At 37.0% G+C, this 16,122-nt stretch overlaps 1 long non-coding RNA gene across 4 annotated transcripts in view; it reads right to left on the bottom strand.

The window, feature by feature from the left end:
- LOC131546327 (uncharacterized) overlaps window positions 1-16,122 on the bottom strand; it is a 75,448-nt gene that overhangs the window by 39,823 nt on the left and 19,503 nt on the right. For 2 of the 4 annotated variants that reach the window (XR_009272655.1, XR_009272657.1), the window contains 4 exons: window positions 15,586-15,692; window positions 9,834-10,009; window positions 8,083-8,194; window positions 6,877-6,979 (listed from right to left, as the gene is read on the bottom strand). This is a non-coding gene — a long non-coding RNA (uncharacterized LOC131546327). The remainder of the gene's footprint in view (window positions 1-6,876; window positions 6,980-8,082; window positions 8,195-9,833; window positions 10,010-15,585; window positions 15,693-16,122) is intronic. The other 2 variants (XR_009272654.1, XR_009272656.1) reach the window with 1 other exon arrangement.

The following is a 16,122-nucleotide window of genomic DNA, read 5'->3' as shown; positions in this document are numbered from 1 at the left end:
CCTTTGTTTCTTTGTTTGTTTTGAATACGTGCCCTCTAGCGGTGAAAACTTACGTTCTTACAGCTGTTTAACGTCACCTCAGTAGAAATACACCGCAACAACAATTAAAAGTTAATCAACTTTTAATTATAAAAAAGTGAGAACACTGTAACAAGTAACTTACCTCCACGTCGTCGAGTAAGATGTGACTTTGTGCTGAAAATGTTGAATATGACGGCTCTGACATTCATTTGCCAAACAAGCTAGACAGCAACTAAGTTAACGTTACTTTTTATGTTACGGAAGTGTAAGAACAGTTCCCCAAACCCGGAATCCGACTTTAAAATAAAATTTTGACCGATACTATCTCCGTGAATAATGGCGCCTGCTCTAGCACTGTTTTCGTGCCGATAATCGAGTGAGCTTCTTGTTCCCACAATGCAAAGCGTAATTCAAAAATACAGAAAACACCTGTAAAAACCAAATATGGAAAATTCCTTCAAATTGTTACGGTATATTGTACTATATTTTTACTGACTTTTTTTTTTTTTTTTTTTTCAGTGTGGGGTATCACTTGGTATTTTTATTCTTCCCTTTCAGGTCTCTTAACTTCAAATTGAGAGATCTGCTTGTGATAGAAAACTACATCTAATTCATTTCTGAATGCACTTGCAATCTTTTCTGTCCTAGTCTAAAGCAAAAACAAAAACAGCATGAAGGGAAACTAATCTGATCTTCTTTCCTTTTATTGTATAAGTTTCATTTCATTTCAATGCATCTCTTCCTGGAGACTACTACATATCTAGATATCTCTTAGATAGAGGTCACCTGTCCAACAAGAAAGAAAGAGAGAGAGAAAAAAAAAGTGAGTTCCCTGCTAGTGTTGGGCTGTGCGGAAAGGACTGTGAATCTAATTGGACTTCAGTTAGGGCTTTCTAAATCCAGCTCTTTGGCATGACCTTGGAATAATGGCAGCACTAGATGAATAGAGAGGCAGAGGGGTTCATAAACAGCTGAATCTGGTCTTTTGTGTGGGCTGATCTGCAGAGGAAAGACAGACAGGGCTGGGATTGTTCGCCAGACGGGAGAGCTTGGTTCACTATGCCCTTTGTCATGAAAAGTGTGGCATGACCTCAGGAGTTGTATGCACACACACACACACACACACACACACACACACACAGGAATATAGCTTTTCTTTTTTTTCTTTTTTTTTTCTTTCTAAAATCACAATACATTTTTAACTTCTGATTGTTCTTCGTGGTCTGCTTTGCTGTAGATCACATGAGATAATTCAAAATATTTAATATTGTAAATATTCTTCATGAGAAATATTATTTTTAGCTGCTGAGCCACAGAAGATAGATAGATAGATAGATAGATAGATAGATAGATAGATAGATAGATAGTAATTGATGATATGTCTTTTTTTTTTTTGCTGTATATGTAACAAATGAATGTTACAAGATTTATAGTTTAAACATAAAAAAAAAAAAATCAGTAAATAAAAAATGACTGTTTTCAAATTATATTTATGAGGGCAATTAGCAAATGCACTGTTTTGTCAGATCACAATAATTCACAAATACACATGGGCTATTTTTTCATCTGCAATTTGCTGCACTAAGTTATTAAATGTATGTATGTATGTATGAATAAATAAATAAATAAATATTTATTCTTGGTTTCCTGGTCTGCTCTAGAACGAATTAAAATTATTTTAAAAATATTTATAAATTTAAGTATAAAGTATTTCTAAAGTTTATAGTTGTTCATCCACAGACATTTTATAATAAAAGTATTTAAGATAAATAATTAAAAAAACAGGGCCTTTGTTTTCAATAAAACACAAGTATATTTGCGAGAGCATTTAGGGTCCCTCCCCTTGCCGTCCCCTGGTGCAGTTGTTGTGTGGAACGGTGAGCCTAGCGGGGTGTAAACAAACACAGTCTCCCTCAATGTCCTGACAAGGTAGGACCCCGGCCTGCTCTTGACCCCACATTAAATCCTCATTATGCCTAATGCAATCTGAGCCCAGCTCCTGTGCCACAAAAGAAAGATCAATTAACATGATTAGTGGCACAAACACCGAGACTTATTGGCCCATCAAATCTAAATTTGCTCTGTGTCATTCAGTTGTTTGATTTTTGCATTCACTTATTTAAACGAAAGACATGTCGGTCAGCTGTTTTCATTGTTTTACTTGTCCAGCTGATTTTTTTGTTTTTTTTTGGCGTGCATAATCAATACATTAAAACTCATGGAGCACATCTGTACATGACATGCAGGACTAATACATCACTGCACATCTAAAAGTGTGCCCATGGATATAAAGTCCCTGTTGCAGTGGCTGGCTGATTCATGGCGTTGAGTCCTCATTAAGTGTTGGTTGTGTTTTCTACCAGGTTTGATTCGGTTTTTAATTAATTTTCCGAGATGGCTCTCGGAGCTCCGTTGTCATATTAAAGTCCTGTGAGCTCTAGACCTGTCAGAGGGGAAGAAACGGTTATGGCTCATCCTGAGATTAATATCTCATCACTGGTGATGTATTACCTTGATAAACTGCAGCACGAGGTTCACTAATCAACATTTTAAAAATATTATGCATTTCCGCAGTTTGCTCCTGTATGATAGATGAACATTTGAGTGGACAGTGAACAGTCAACAAGCTGCAGTACCTGCACTACATCTCCAGGATTCAATTATTGCCAGTTGTTTTTTCAAAATTTTATATATTTTTCCAGCAAATATGAGGAAATATCTCATTTATCATTCTGAGGGATCAAAATATTTTGTCATTTGTGCAAAAAAAGATGTCTGCAAATGTTTGTCTCATATTTTAACTGCATGAAGTATGTTTTTGGTTGTTTTTCCTGATGGGGAAAGTAGTTATGTACAGAAATAAAACTGTGAATGTTTATCCAATTAAGTCTTTTTCTAAATTATAATTAAGAATCTTTTTTGATGGAGTATACTGCAGCAAAAAGTTTTTGGGTAACTTTCCATCAGTGTTGGGTAAGTTAAAAAGTAACTACTAGCTAATAATTACATATTCAACAATGTAATTAGATTACTAATTACTCTCTCTAAAATACTTTGCATTACTTACTTTCTAAATTCTGTATCAACCTCAACCAGTTGAACAATGCAAGCACAGACATGAAACTGTTCTTTTAATTCTTTCTAATAAATAATATAAAATTGCATAAATTGTTGTTGAACTGAGCAAAGTATATAAAGGGACAATGTTACATTAAAAACATATAGATTTTACCTTATACGTTAAATTTTGATGTTAAATTCACTATTGGTTTATACAGAATTGTTCTATAGTTTATAATGCAATTACATCAGAAGTAACTGTAATTAAATTACAGAAAAAATAATAGTAATCCCTTACTTTACTTGTTTTTTATAAATGGCAGGAGTAGAAAAAAATGGCAATGTGATCAGAAATATAAACTTCAAAATATATTCCCATAAAATTGTTTCTCAAGTACTTTTTTCCATATTTAAATGTTCAGATATTTTTACTGGAAAACAAGCCAAGAGGCACTGGAGGTCTAACCAGCAGGGTAAGTGTTAGTGTGTATATGCATGCGATATTAGCTCCCAGTGAAGTTTGACTTGGTGTATCTGGAAGCTGTCAGATGAGAAATCTCTAAAAGGTCGGGACAGATCAGAGAAGATAAATGCTGAGTGGGGAGGACAGCTGTTTTGGAGAAGGGGGAACACCAGTGTCTCCCAATACTGGGGCCAAGGATCATCCCCAACAGCACAGAAGATGTCGGGCCCAGCATGTGTCCCCCAGAAGGACTTGTCCTCCTTTGAAGACAGATTAAATGGGCTAAACACATCTCCCCTGATACATGCATATATATTTTATTACATTATGTTTTTTTTGTACACTGTTAGGGCTTTAAAAATATCTAACAGGGGGTGCTACATCTATAATTATATCTTTTTTTTTTTTTTCAGTATTTATGAACCAAACATTCATTTAAACATGATAATATTCAATGTTTTCTCAGACTTTCAAATTATGGTTGTGGAAGATAACAGTCACAAGCAGTATTTCCATTATGTTATGACATGAAAAAGAATCCATTCTGGCCCTCAACATACAGCTGCTATATCTAGATCTCACTCAAGCAACAGCTAGTTATAACATGTCAGCAGAAATATTACAACCCCATTTGTTTAATGAAACTTGTTAACCGCGGAGCAGAAAGCAAATAGAAGGGATTATCGGTTCACTCATTGGAAACATGTCATTTTGTGTTAGCATGAGAAAAACTCAAGGACTAGAGCTCATGCCTTTGTCCTCTCAAGAGGGAAAACTGCTAATGGCCTTTGAAGGCAGAGATCGAACGCAGTCATAAAGACGTGGCCATTGATGACCGACGGAATATGGTATTGTAATGCTAATAGCATAACCGGATGATATGCCATGCATTTTCCTTATACTATATGCCACACGAAGGCAGCAGTAGATTAAACTGTATTTGTCTTTTGTTTCTGCTACCCTGTTCAGGTAGGGAACAATTTAAAGTGTGTTTTGTTCAGACCCTTCCAGGGACAAAAATCTGGTCATTGTCTTGTGATAATCACAATAATGCAAAGGAAAACATACAAATCTTTGTCTAATCAAATCTCATTAGTAAGTCACCTTGGATGAAACTATCTACCAAACGAATAAACATGTGTCTTTGCTCTCTGTGGAATGATACTTAAAGGAATAGTTCTCCCAAAAATGAAAATTTGATGAAAATTGACTTACTATCAGGATGAATTTGTTTCTTCGTTGGAACAGATTTGGAGAAATTTAACATTACATCACTTGCTGGCCTGAGGGGGAGTACATTTAAATCAAATTTTCATTTTTGGATGAACTAATCCTTTAAAGTGCTCTGAGTAATTTTGACAAGATTAGACAGTTTAGGCTCACATGGTTGAAAATCGACCCTATTTATTTTCTTACTGTTTATGGTTTTGTTGTGAACAATCATCTGTTCACTTTCCATCTGAATATCCTGTTTCACTCAAAAATACATCAAATATAGTGGGGCAAAAAAGTATTTAGTCAGCCACCAATTGTGCAAGTTCTCCCACTTAAAAAGATGAGAGAGGCCTGTAATTTTCATCATAGGTATACCTCAACTATGAGAGACAAAATGAGGAAAAAAAATCCAGAAAATCACATTGTAGGATTTTTAAAGAATTAATTGGTAAATTCCTCGGTAAAATAAGTATTTGGTCACCTACAAACAAGCAAGATTTCTGGCTCTCACAGACCTGTAACTTCTTCTTTAAGAGGCTCCTCTGTCCTCCACTCGTTACCTGTATTAATGGCATCTGTTTGAACTCGTTATCAGTATAAAAGACACCTGTCCACAACCTCAAACAGTCCAACTCCAAACTCCACCATGGCCAAGACCAAAGAGCTGTCAAAGGACACCAGAAACAAAATTGTAGACCTGCACCAGGCTGGGAAAACTGCAACAGGTAAGCAGCTTGGTGTGAAGAAATCAACTGTGGGAGCAATTATTAAAAAATGGAAGACATACAAGACCACTGCTATTCTCCCTCGATCTGGGGCTCCACGCAAGATCTCACCCCGTGGGGTCAAAATGATCACAAGAACTGTGAGCAAAAATCCCAGAACCACACGGGGGGACCTAGTGAATGACCTGCAGAGAGCTGGGACCAAAGTAACAAAGGCCTCAAATCCTGCAGTGCCAGACGTGTCCCCCTGCTTAAGCCAGTACATGTCCGGGCCCGTCTGAAGTTTGCTAGAGAGCATTTGGATGATCCAGAAGAGGATTGGGAGAATGTCATATGGTCAAATGAAACCAAAATAGAACTTTTTGGTAAAAACTCAACTTGTCGTGTTTGGAGGAGAAAGAATGCTGAGTTGCAGCCAAAGAACACCATACCTACTGTGAAGCATGGGGGTGGAAACATCATGCTTTGGGGCTGTTTTTCTGCAAAGGGACGAGGACGACTGATCCGTGTAAACGAAAGAATGAATGGGGCCATGTATCGTGAGATTTTGGTGAAAACCTCCTTCCATCAGCAAGGGCATTGAAGATGAAAGCGTGGCTGGGTCTTTCAGCATGACAATGATCCCAAACGCACCGCCCGAACAGCGAAGGAGTGGCTTCGTGAAGCATTTCAAGGTCCTGGGTGGCCTAGCCAGTCTCCAGATCTCAACCCCATCGAAAATCTTTGGAGGAGTTGAAAGTCCGTGTTGCCCAGCGACAGCCCCAAAACATTACTGCTCTAGAGGAGATCTGCACGGAGGAATGGGCCAAAATACCAGCAACAGTGTGTGAAGACTTACAGAAAACGTTTGACCTCTGTCATTGCCAACAAAGGGTATATAACAAAGTATTGAGATGAAATTTTGTTATTGACCAAATACTTATTTTCCACCATAATTTGCAAATAAATTCTTTAAAAATCCTACAATGTGATTTTCTGGATTTTTTTTCTCATTTTGTCTCTCATAGTTGAGGTATACCTATGATGAAAATTACAGGCCTCTCTCATCTTTTTAAGTGGGAGAACTTGCACAATTGGTGGCTGACTAAATACTTTTTTGCCCCACTGTACATCATAAACTATATAGGTTGAAAATTGTGTTTTATGTTAATTTTGGAACCCTATCTCACTTTTTGACCCAAACATCTATTTCTTAACATATGGACCTTTTTATTAACATTGGATTTCTAACTAAAGAATTAGGTTACAAAAGACTTGACCTTTTAAGTTAACTACAATAATTTGTGATATAAAAAATTTTCATGACCCTGCCATTTCTCTGTGTGCAAACTAAGTTTGCCACACACACAGTCTCTGCCTAAACAGAACCTTGTGGCCAACAAAATGTTTTACCTCCCAGTGCCTGGACCTTGACTGACAGCTGTCATGTCTTCGCCACACTCGACATATTTGTCAGAAGCCATCTCCATGATGGACTTTATCTAAGGGGCTTTCCCTGTGATGAGACACATGCGCGCACACACACACACACACACACACACAATGAGACCTGAAGGGAAGATCAATGAATCCATGCAACCCCTAAGGAGCAACTGGGATTGCGAATGTGATATGATTTATTAATTACTGCAGAGGAAATGAGAGAGATGCTTAGTTCTTAATTTATTTAATTTGACTGTTTATGAATTTTAGGATAAAAGAAGTTGGTATATTTAAAAAAAAATATGACTATTTTTTGTCACATCTGTGGACCTATTAAACTATATTTTTGGGCAAACCGTGCAACACAATTTAAAAAGTATTTCTATTAATATAATGAAACTTGATTACTTTTTATCTTTTATAATACAGATTTTATAAATCTATTTATTTTTTAAAACCAAAAATTAGTTTTTAAGAGTTTTGTATCTCCTATAATAACATACTCAGCACAACTCATTCTTCATTCACAGGATTTGATGCCAAGATTAGCCACTAGTGTCCTCTGTTGCATGCTGGGAATGGGGTAACAGTGTCAATGCTTCCCGCCTCTACTCCCTTTACAGCCCAATCTGCTGTCTGCGGCCTCTCCACCTCATCAATGCACCTGGCGTTATATTTGACGTAGCACTGATTCATGGCCCTCTGCCCACAATCAACCAGCATAAATTATTCTTATTTACTCTCACAGTGATTAAGATGCTGTCACATAATGTCACTCAAGCATATTTTTATAGATCAAATGAAAATTGGCATCAAGGAAAAGCAGGTCAAGTTCATCAATTAAAAGAGGTGCTTTTTTATTTATATATTTACTCACTTCTCTCCCTCTCTCTTTTTTTGTTCTCCCCCTCTCTCACTAAATGGACTGGTACACATAAAGTGCTCTGTGAGTGATTGATTTTAGTATTAATCTTACATAAAGCATAACACACTTTTGCATGAGTAATCACAATGGCAAATATTGACACAGCACAATTGCTCAAACCAAATGTATCTTAAGCGTTTCAGTGGACAGTACTGTAGATGCTTTAGAAAAATGTTCATGCTGTTCACATTTTACCCTTAAAGGGACAGTTCACCCAAAAATGAAAATTCTGTCATCATTTACTTTGTTACCTTCATTCTGAATCTGTAAGACTTGCTTCTGCAGAACACAAAAGGTGAATTCTGGAAGAATGTTCAGGTCCCTCTTTTCAGTGAGAAGATGAATAAGGACTGGGTCTAAAAACTGTGACATAACACAAAAAACACCATAAAGTATTGTTTATATAAATGTATATAAAGATATAAGAAGTCAATAAGGCATGTGTTATGTTCATTATGTAACACAATTTTTAAATGTTAATTTAATATTTTAATAATGTTGTTGAAAGAAATCTGTGCTCACAAAGGCTGCATTTATTGAATCAAAATACAGTTATTACAATTTAAAATAACTGTTGTATAACTATTTTAATGTATTTTAAAATGTCATGTATTCCTTTGATGAAAAGCTGAATTTTCAACAGCCATTACTTCAGTCTTCAGTGTCACATGATACTTCACATGATAAATCATTCTAATATGCTGATTTGATGCATATTAACATTCCTTGTTATTATCCATGTTGAAAACAGTTGTGCTGCTTATTATTTTGTGGAAAGTGTAGTACATTTTTTACAGGATCCTTTTGAAAGCATTTTTTTTGTAACATTAGAGATATATGTACAGTATTTTCACTTTTGATCAAGTTAATGCATCCTTGCTTACTACTTTCTTTTTGAAAAAATCTTATGTATATATATATACTCAAATACATAGATTCACAGTATAAAATAAGTATACACATACAAATGTTTTGTATATAAATTGATATAAACATTTCATTTTGAATACATTTTAAAGGAAGAACCTATCAAAGATATTTCAGGAGGTCAAGGCTTTTTGTAGGATTGTTATTTTTTATAAAGGCCCCCTGACAGCGCCAGAAATGAAAGCGTTAAAAATCTATGATCCTCAGAGCATGTGTCCGCGGAAAAAGAATGAGGTCCACCCAATGTTTTAAAGATAAAAAAAATGCAATGGAAGAGAATGAGGGAAAGAGGAGAAGTTGAATATATATTTCACATGATAAGAGAAAAGATGAAGCAGAGGAAAAAAAGATTCTATTACCGTGGCGACAGTTACAAACCTGCCCTTGTGTGGAGTAGCCTCTGCTGAAAAGATTGATGCAATGAGTTCTGACCTTGGCTTGGAGCTGAAACTGGTGATGTATGTATGAGCATCTCCTTGCTAAATGGACCCAGATTTGTTGCGCTAATATACATGGAAGCCCAGTACCAAACTCACCACGGCGATAAATCAGAAGCCATTTTAGGTGTCATCTCTGGTTTATATTCCTCTTCTGTTTCTATTGCTCTAATCCATGTCACTAGTGTCATTTGAAACCAAACGGCATTATATTACTCTGTCGTCGCTGAGTTAATCCCGGCGGTACATTAGCAATATGGGAATTCACGTTTAAACATATTGCAAAGAGTGACCATCTTCTTACAAATGTTTGTACAGTACAACATCTATGTTAACTTCACCAACATTAGGCGTCTAGCATATTATTTCATTCTGGAGTATCAAACTCATCTGAACCATTTTTTCGACCTGACTTGACCGTTAACAACCCGAAATGAGGGCAAACGTTAAAATGCTTTTTAGTGTTGTTACAGCACAACAAAACAGCGGCACAGACGTGAGACCCAGAGGTAAACAAGGTTAGTCCTACACATTGATATATGCTTGCTATTCTAATTCACCCAATTGAGTTGCAGGAGACTTATGGAGGGGCTTATGGAAGAAAGCGTGTGCTCTCTGCTTCTCTTTCTTCTACTTACCCTTCTTGTCCTGTTCTGTGCTTTTGAAAGGGCCAGCCACTTTTCCTCACAACCTTTCTTTTTTAAATTCCTCCTCTGCTAGAGATGGGCGCTGCGGCACGGGGCTCTGTTTGATGACCTTTCAGTCTGTTTACATGTTTCTGTGGAGAAGGTAACCTTTTGCTCCCGGTGTTTTTCTGTAATGGAATGGTAGACTGGTGAAAAGATGAAAACGGAGAATGTATTGCCATGCTTGAATTAGAATTTCAAAACATGCGAAAAACAGTATGAAATATATTTATTCCTCGCTAAAACAGATGAAATCTTGAGATAAGCTACTGCCAAAATATTGATCAGTAGTCATTACAAAATAAAAAAGTGTGTCAACTACACAAGTCTGACTTTAATTTATATGCTTTTGTTAAAGAAGATATTGTAATAGTTCAATCTAACGCACATGTACTGTATGTCAAATTAGCATTGATACATTTATAAACAATGGGCCTCATTCATGAAACATTCGTAAATATAGGAGTTAATTTGCACGTAAAACGGACCTTCCCGAAAACTCTCCTCCGGATTCACAAATGCTTCGTAAACGTCCAATTTGATAGTAAAACATGCGTAAGTTAATGAATTCCAATCATTCATAAAATAGGGCGCTCGTGCACGCTCATTCACAATTAGCATAATCCCCACCTATGACTACAGCTACGCAAATTTCGTGTCCGGGAACGCAGTGGAATATTCTGGTTCACTTTCTCAAGTTTGGCTCCAGTTTATTGCATAAATACAAAAAAGACTAATAGGCCATATGGCTAACAATAAATATTCAATAACGTGTGTCCACCGAAGTGTTTTTAGCCACCTGAAAAATGACAGGAGCTCTTCTGAAAACTGCCAGCCGGTGGTGTTTGAAAACGCTTTGGTGGCACAGCGTTTTTCCCCATTGACAAAAAAAAAAAAAAAAAAAATTTTTCCAGCTGTCGATTTGATTGCTATGAAGTGGAATATTCACGGTAGTAACGTATTACTAGTGTCTCATTTTGAAGAATATTACTGAATATAAAAAAGCAGTAACCAACAATATTAACTTCTCTATTGTTGTTCAGTTGTTGTACAAGTAGGATGATTGGTAGGTGTGGTATTTGTCCTGCCCCTCCTCCATTGATTGGACGGCTGGCTAAAAAGTGACAATGACAAGTGCTGCGTTCTACCCAAAGCGAAACTGGAACTACACAGTTGATCAACTGTCAGCTACAAAAAAAATAAATAAATAATAATAATAAAAAAAAAAAAGGAAGTGCATCAAGATTCAGTGTCATCAGTTTGCCCAAAAGAACACAGAACGTTTTACGCACCATTTACACCTGGTAGGTGTCACATGTTTGTTCCCATTGTGTTCCTGTCTGCCCTTATTCGGTTTAGTTCTGGTTCTTATTATTAGTTTCCATGGTTTTTGATTAATTACTCCACCTGCTTCTGTTCTTCCTGATTACGTTCCCCGTCTTTATAAGTCCTGTGTTCTCCCTTGGTTCTTTGTCTGCTGTTTTACGTCATCCTGTATGTCTTCCTATGTTCCTAGTCTTATTAAAATATATTGTATTCTGAAGAACTCCTTATCTCCTCGCTCCTTCGTCCCCAGTGCACCGTGACAGAACAGCAGACCTTAAAAATAACGAGTGGCGCTCCTTTTCCCCCCGTTTTGTTTTCCTGTTTTTTGAAACGTTTTTTTTGTTTTTCCCTGTTTCTCCCCGCGGCTGTGGAAGTCGCCGATCTGTTCTCTGCCCTAGCTCGCCTGGATCTCCCGTTTGTGGCGTTCGCTTGGGAGTTTTGCAAAATCGCCGCGAATACGGAGCTGGATGACGCCACACTGAATTCTCCGTTCTGGATCGGGGCCAACTACCATCGCCCAGTGGACCTCCCAGACACCACAGGACTGAGCTGGAGGGAAGGGATCCTCTGGTGTCTGGAGAGTGTCCAGCCCCGATCTAGAACCAGCCCGCCGTCCAACCCGTCAGCCACTCCCCACTCAAGCCCGCCGTTCGTGGGGAAATCAACGCCGCCGTCCGCGGCTCCGAAGTCAAGCCCACCACCATCCGCAGCTCACTCAAGCCCGCCTGCCTCTCCGCTGTCATGGCCGCCGGCTCCTACCCCAGCGCTCATGGATATGGCGCTACCCCTGGAGTTCTCAGCTACTGTCCCCACCCCAGAGCCCGCTCCTCGCAAACGCCCTCCAATGCCCAATCCTCCAGAGCGCCCACCAGACGACATAGTTTCCCCCAGGAAATTTTGGGGGGGGGGGGGTATATATGCCATGGCCGCCCGAGTCCCCTGACCTGCCATGGCTCTCGGTCTGCCTCGGTGTCCTGCACCAGCCTCCAGGGCGCCCGCCCCCCTCCCCAATGTTACTGTTACGATCTGTCACATGTTTGTTCCCGTTGTGTTCCTGTTTGCCCTTATTTGGTTTAGTTCCGGTTCTTAATATTAGTTTAAATGGTTTTTGATTAATTACTCCACCTGCTTCTGTTCTTCCTGATTGCGTTCCCCGTCTTTATAAGTCCTGTGTTCTCCCCTGGTTCTTTGTCTGCTGTTTTACGTCATCCTGTATGTCTTCCTATGTTCCTAGTCATATTAAAATATATTGTATTCTGAAGAACTCCTTGTCTCCTCGCTCCTTCGTCCCCAGTGCACCGTGACAGTAGGGAGCAGGTGTAGATTTCTTTCGTACCAACTAACATTTCGAAAATACGAACATTTTCACGAATCCGAAAATTTACGTCAGAACAGCATTTTGAACGATTTACACAAAAATTCATTCTGCTCGTGTTTCCTGAATGAGGCCCAATGTCTGTACCATAGCACGACACTTGAATTTGCATTATAAGTTAATTTACCAAAACTCCACTGTTTTATTAAATATAGCCATAAAATTCTAATTATTCAGATTGCCCTGTCCATAATGACAGCTCAGAGTTCAGAGTGCCTCATTACACTCATTCAGAACAGTGTTCTTGATATTTGCAGTGATCCCTGCCTGCTCTGGCATTTGTAATTGAATGACACTTCACACCCATTTTAAACTCTAGCTAATCATGAGTGATCCTAATAAAGGCCATTACTGGCTCAGATGTGTGCTCTCTTGCACTATTTTTTATTTTTATTTTTTTCTCATAGAAAACAAGAATCATTACTAGTGTAGTATTATGTAACATTTAAGGTCAAACTGTATTAAAGCCATTGCTAATTTAAGCTCAGTGGTACTTAATATTCTATACTCATTATATAGTGCAAGATGGATGAATTGTACCTAATATCTGCAGGTGTAAATGCCAGTCATTTAGACTTTAGAAGTAATTTCGCTTGCTTCTAGAGTTGACATATATTAGGATGAGTAAAAAATAAAAATAATGAACAGAATTTTTAGTAAAGAGTATAAAAAATCTAAAGTAACCACACTGATTGAAATCAATTTATTTGAGCTCAATTTAAATAAACAAATTTAGTTGATGAACTTATCAGTTAAATGAATGAATTGTTTGCAACCACTTACCTTAAAAAATGTAGTAAAAACCAATACACATAAACCAAATTAAAAAGAAATACATTAAAAAAATTTATATTTGTATAGCTTTTGACATGGCAAATTTGAAACATTAAATACTGCCTATTCATGTCTTTAATTTAAATACTTTTCAAAATGCATACTGTTTGTCCATGAGACATTTAGGAGGGTGACATCTATAAGCAATATTTTCCACTTATAATCAGTGAATGTATTTTTTAATGTTTTGTTGTTATTCTCATTAAAATATATAAACTATTGTCTATTTTATTATATTTTTAAATTTAATTTATTCCTGTGATTTTCAGTAGTCATTACTCTTCAGTGTCACATAATCCTTCAGAAATCATTCAAATATGCTGATTTTCTGCTTATCAAACATGTTATCAATACTGAAAACAGCTGTGCTGCTTAATATTATAAATTACAAAAATGAAATATAATTTATAAATGTCTTTACTGTCCATTTTGGCCAATTTATTTCAGTGAATCATTGCTGCATAAAACTATTAATTTCTTTTAAAAAATGAATGACCTTAAATTTATGAATGGTAGTATATATGAGAAATTCAATCATATGTAATTCTTGTGTAAGGATCCTTTATAAAGGGATTCAGTTGCTCACTTTTATTTGGATCAACCCTATGTTAGTGTCCATACTGCCCTTCAAGGGTGCAAATACGGCATTTGATATTCACCCTATATTAAGAAAGCATAATGATGGATCTTATCACTGTAAGACTTATTCAATTCAGCTTATGTTTTAATCAAATGTTTGCTTCATATATATCTTCTCTTGACATCCCTGGCCCAAAATGTAACCGTCAAAGCAGTCACCTGAAATAGATCAATCATTATTCTATTCAAGTCTGTAATGATGCATTTGGCTATTGTGAGTGTCCCCGTTATCTATGACACAGAGGTCAGAGAGGGACGGCCCGTCTCTAACAGCTCTCTACCGCAGCTGCCACATGTCGTATGAAATTGTGCATATCACCAAAATCATCCTCTCTCTCTCTTTCTTTTGGGCCGCCACTACTTGTATCCAGGCAGAGAGTCAGATTCATTTAATCAGCTCAAACAGTGTCCCATTCACTCTGTATTACCAATTCTGTGTCCAGATCTCTTATCAGCGCAATGTATGTACGGATGGAGGCGGCATCCTCACATGCTACAAATGAATGAATTATTGGACATGTGGTATTGGGAAGCGATAGATATAGAAATTCGAGCCCTGTAATATGTTTGCTTTCCTTGCCTTATCATTTCAGACAAAAATGCCGCTTATCAGCCAACCCCGCTCACAACCCACTGAATGTAAAGCTGTTTCCTCACACCGTCTCCTCCTGTCAAGAGCTTATTATTGCCTGATCTTTGTCTGGAGAGAGTAAATGAAATGTGTATATTATTTTATTGCACATTAGGATGTTAAGATATATATATATATATATATATATATATATATATATATATACTTTTGAATATACACACACTTCCATTCAAAAGTTTAGGGTCAGTAAGTTTTTTCTTCTTTTTTTAAATTATTCAGCATAAATGAATTGATGAAAAAGGTGACATTTATAATGTCACACAAGATTCCGATTTCAAAAAAATACAGTTCTTTTGAACTTTCATCAAATAATCCTGAAAAATATATAGAGCTTATATTAAACAGCACAACTGTTTTAAACATTGATAATAATAAGAAATATTTCTTGAGCAACAAATCAGCATATTAGAAGGATTTCTGAAGGATCATGTGAGACTGAAGACTGTATTTACTGCTGAAATTTCAACTTTGCCATTACTGGAATACATATTATAATAAAAACAGTTATTTTAAATGGTAATTATACAGTGTGTCACGATATCACTGTTTTTTAACCAATTAAATGCAGATTTGGCAAGTATAAGAAAACATCTTTAAAAAATCTTACCAACCCCAAACTTTTGAATGGTGGTATTGATTTTGCCTCAGTTTCTTATGAAAAAAAAAAAAAAAGAGATACAGGTTCTTTTCTAAGGAAGAAAATCTCAATTTGTTTTACATTTAATCTCATTTTCTAAGAGAAACAATTGAGATATTAAAGAGATCTCATTTGTGTTTTTTTCTTTCTTATGAACAGTGTTTTATAACTTGTTGGAAAGAAGCTATTAGTTATAGTGAATAAATGCAATTTGTTTGCATGTGTAACGCAAGAGCAGCACCTACTGAGCCGCTGAGGCCAACAACACTGAAGGACAGCGGGAGTTTGACGTGACGTCAGCAGGTAGAGATGTCCTGTTGGCCCTTGTCAGGCTCTTCAACATCAAAACTAAAGCACAGAGAGAGAGAGAGAGAGAGAGAGAGAGAGAGAGAAACATCACAGGTGCATTACACAAATGCTACTTTTCAGTGAAGACAGCAAGGACTGAATCAACACTCATTGTCTCTCTCCCAAAGCATCTGCACAGTGATGGTGTGACATTTCCATTATAGGGCATTCAATATAGAGCTAGTCCCAAAACAAAACCTCAGGCCCACGGGTCAGGCCAGTCTAAGCCAAGCCTATTTTAATCACCTGGAATTAAATAACTGCACTTTACAACAGTGCTGCATCTGACAGCACTCATTACAAGAGGATCACTCCGCAAAATCCCTCAAGTGCAAAGATGAGAGGAGAGGACATAAAAAAGAGAAAAACTTTTTAAAATGAATTTGTCACAAATAGGACCATTTACAGTCACATGACCTAAAACATATAA

The sequence above is a fragment of the Onychostoma macrolepis genome, chromosome 08 (genome assembly GCF_012432095.1).
Source record: "Onychostoma macrolepis isolate SWU-2019 chromosome 08, ASM1243209v1, whole genome shotgun sequence".
NCBI classification, from domain to species: Eukaryota; Metazoa; Chordata; class Actinopteri; order Cypriniformes; family Cyprinidae; genus Onychostoma; species Onychostoma macrolepis.
This window is presented reverse-complemented; position numbering and strand designations above follow the sequence as displayed.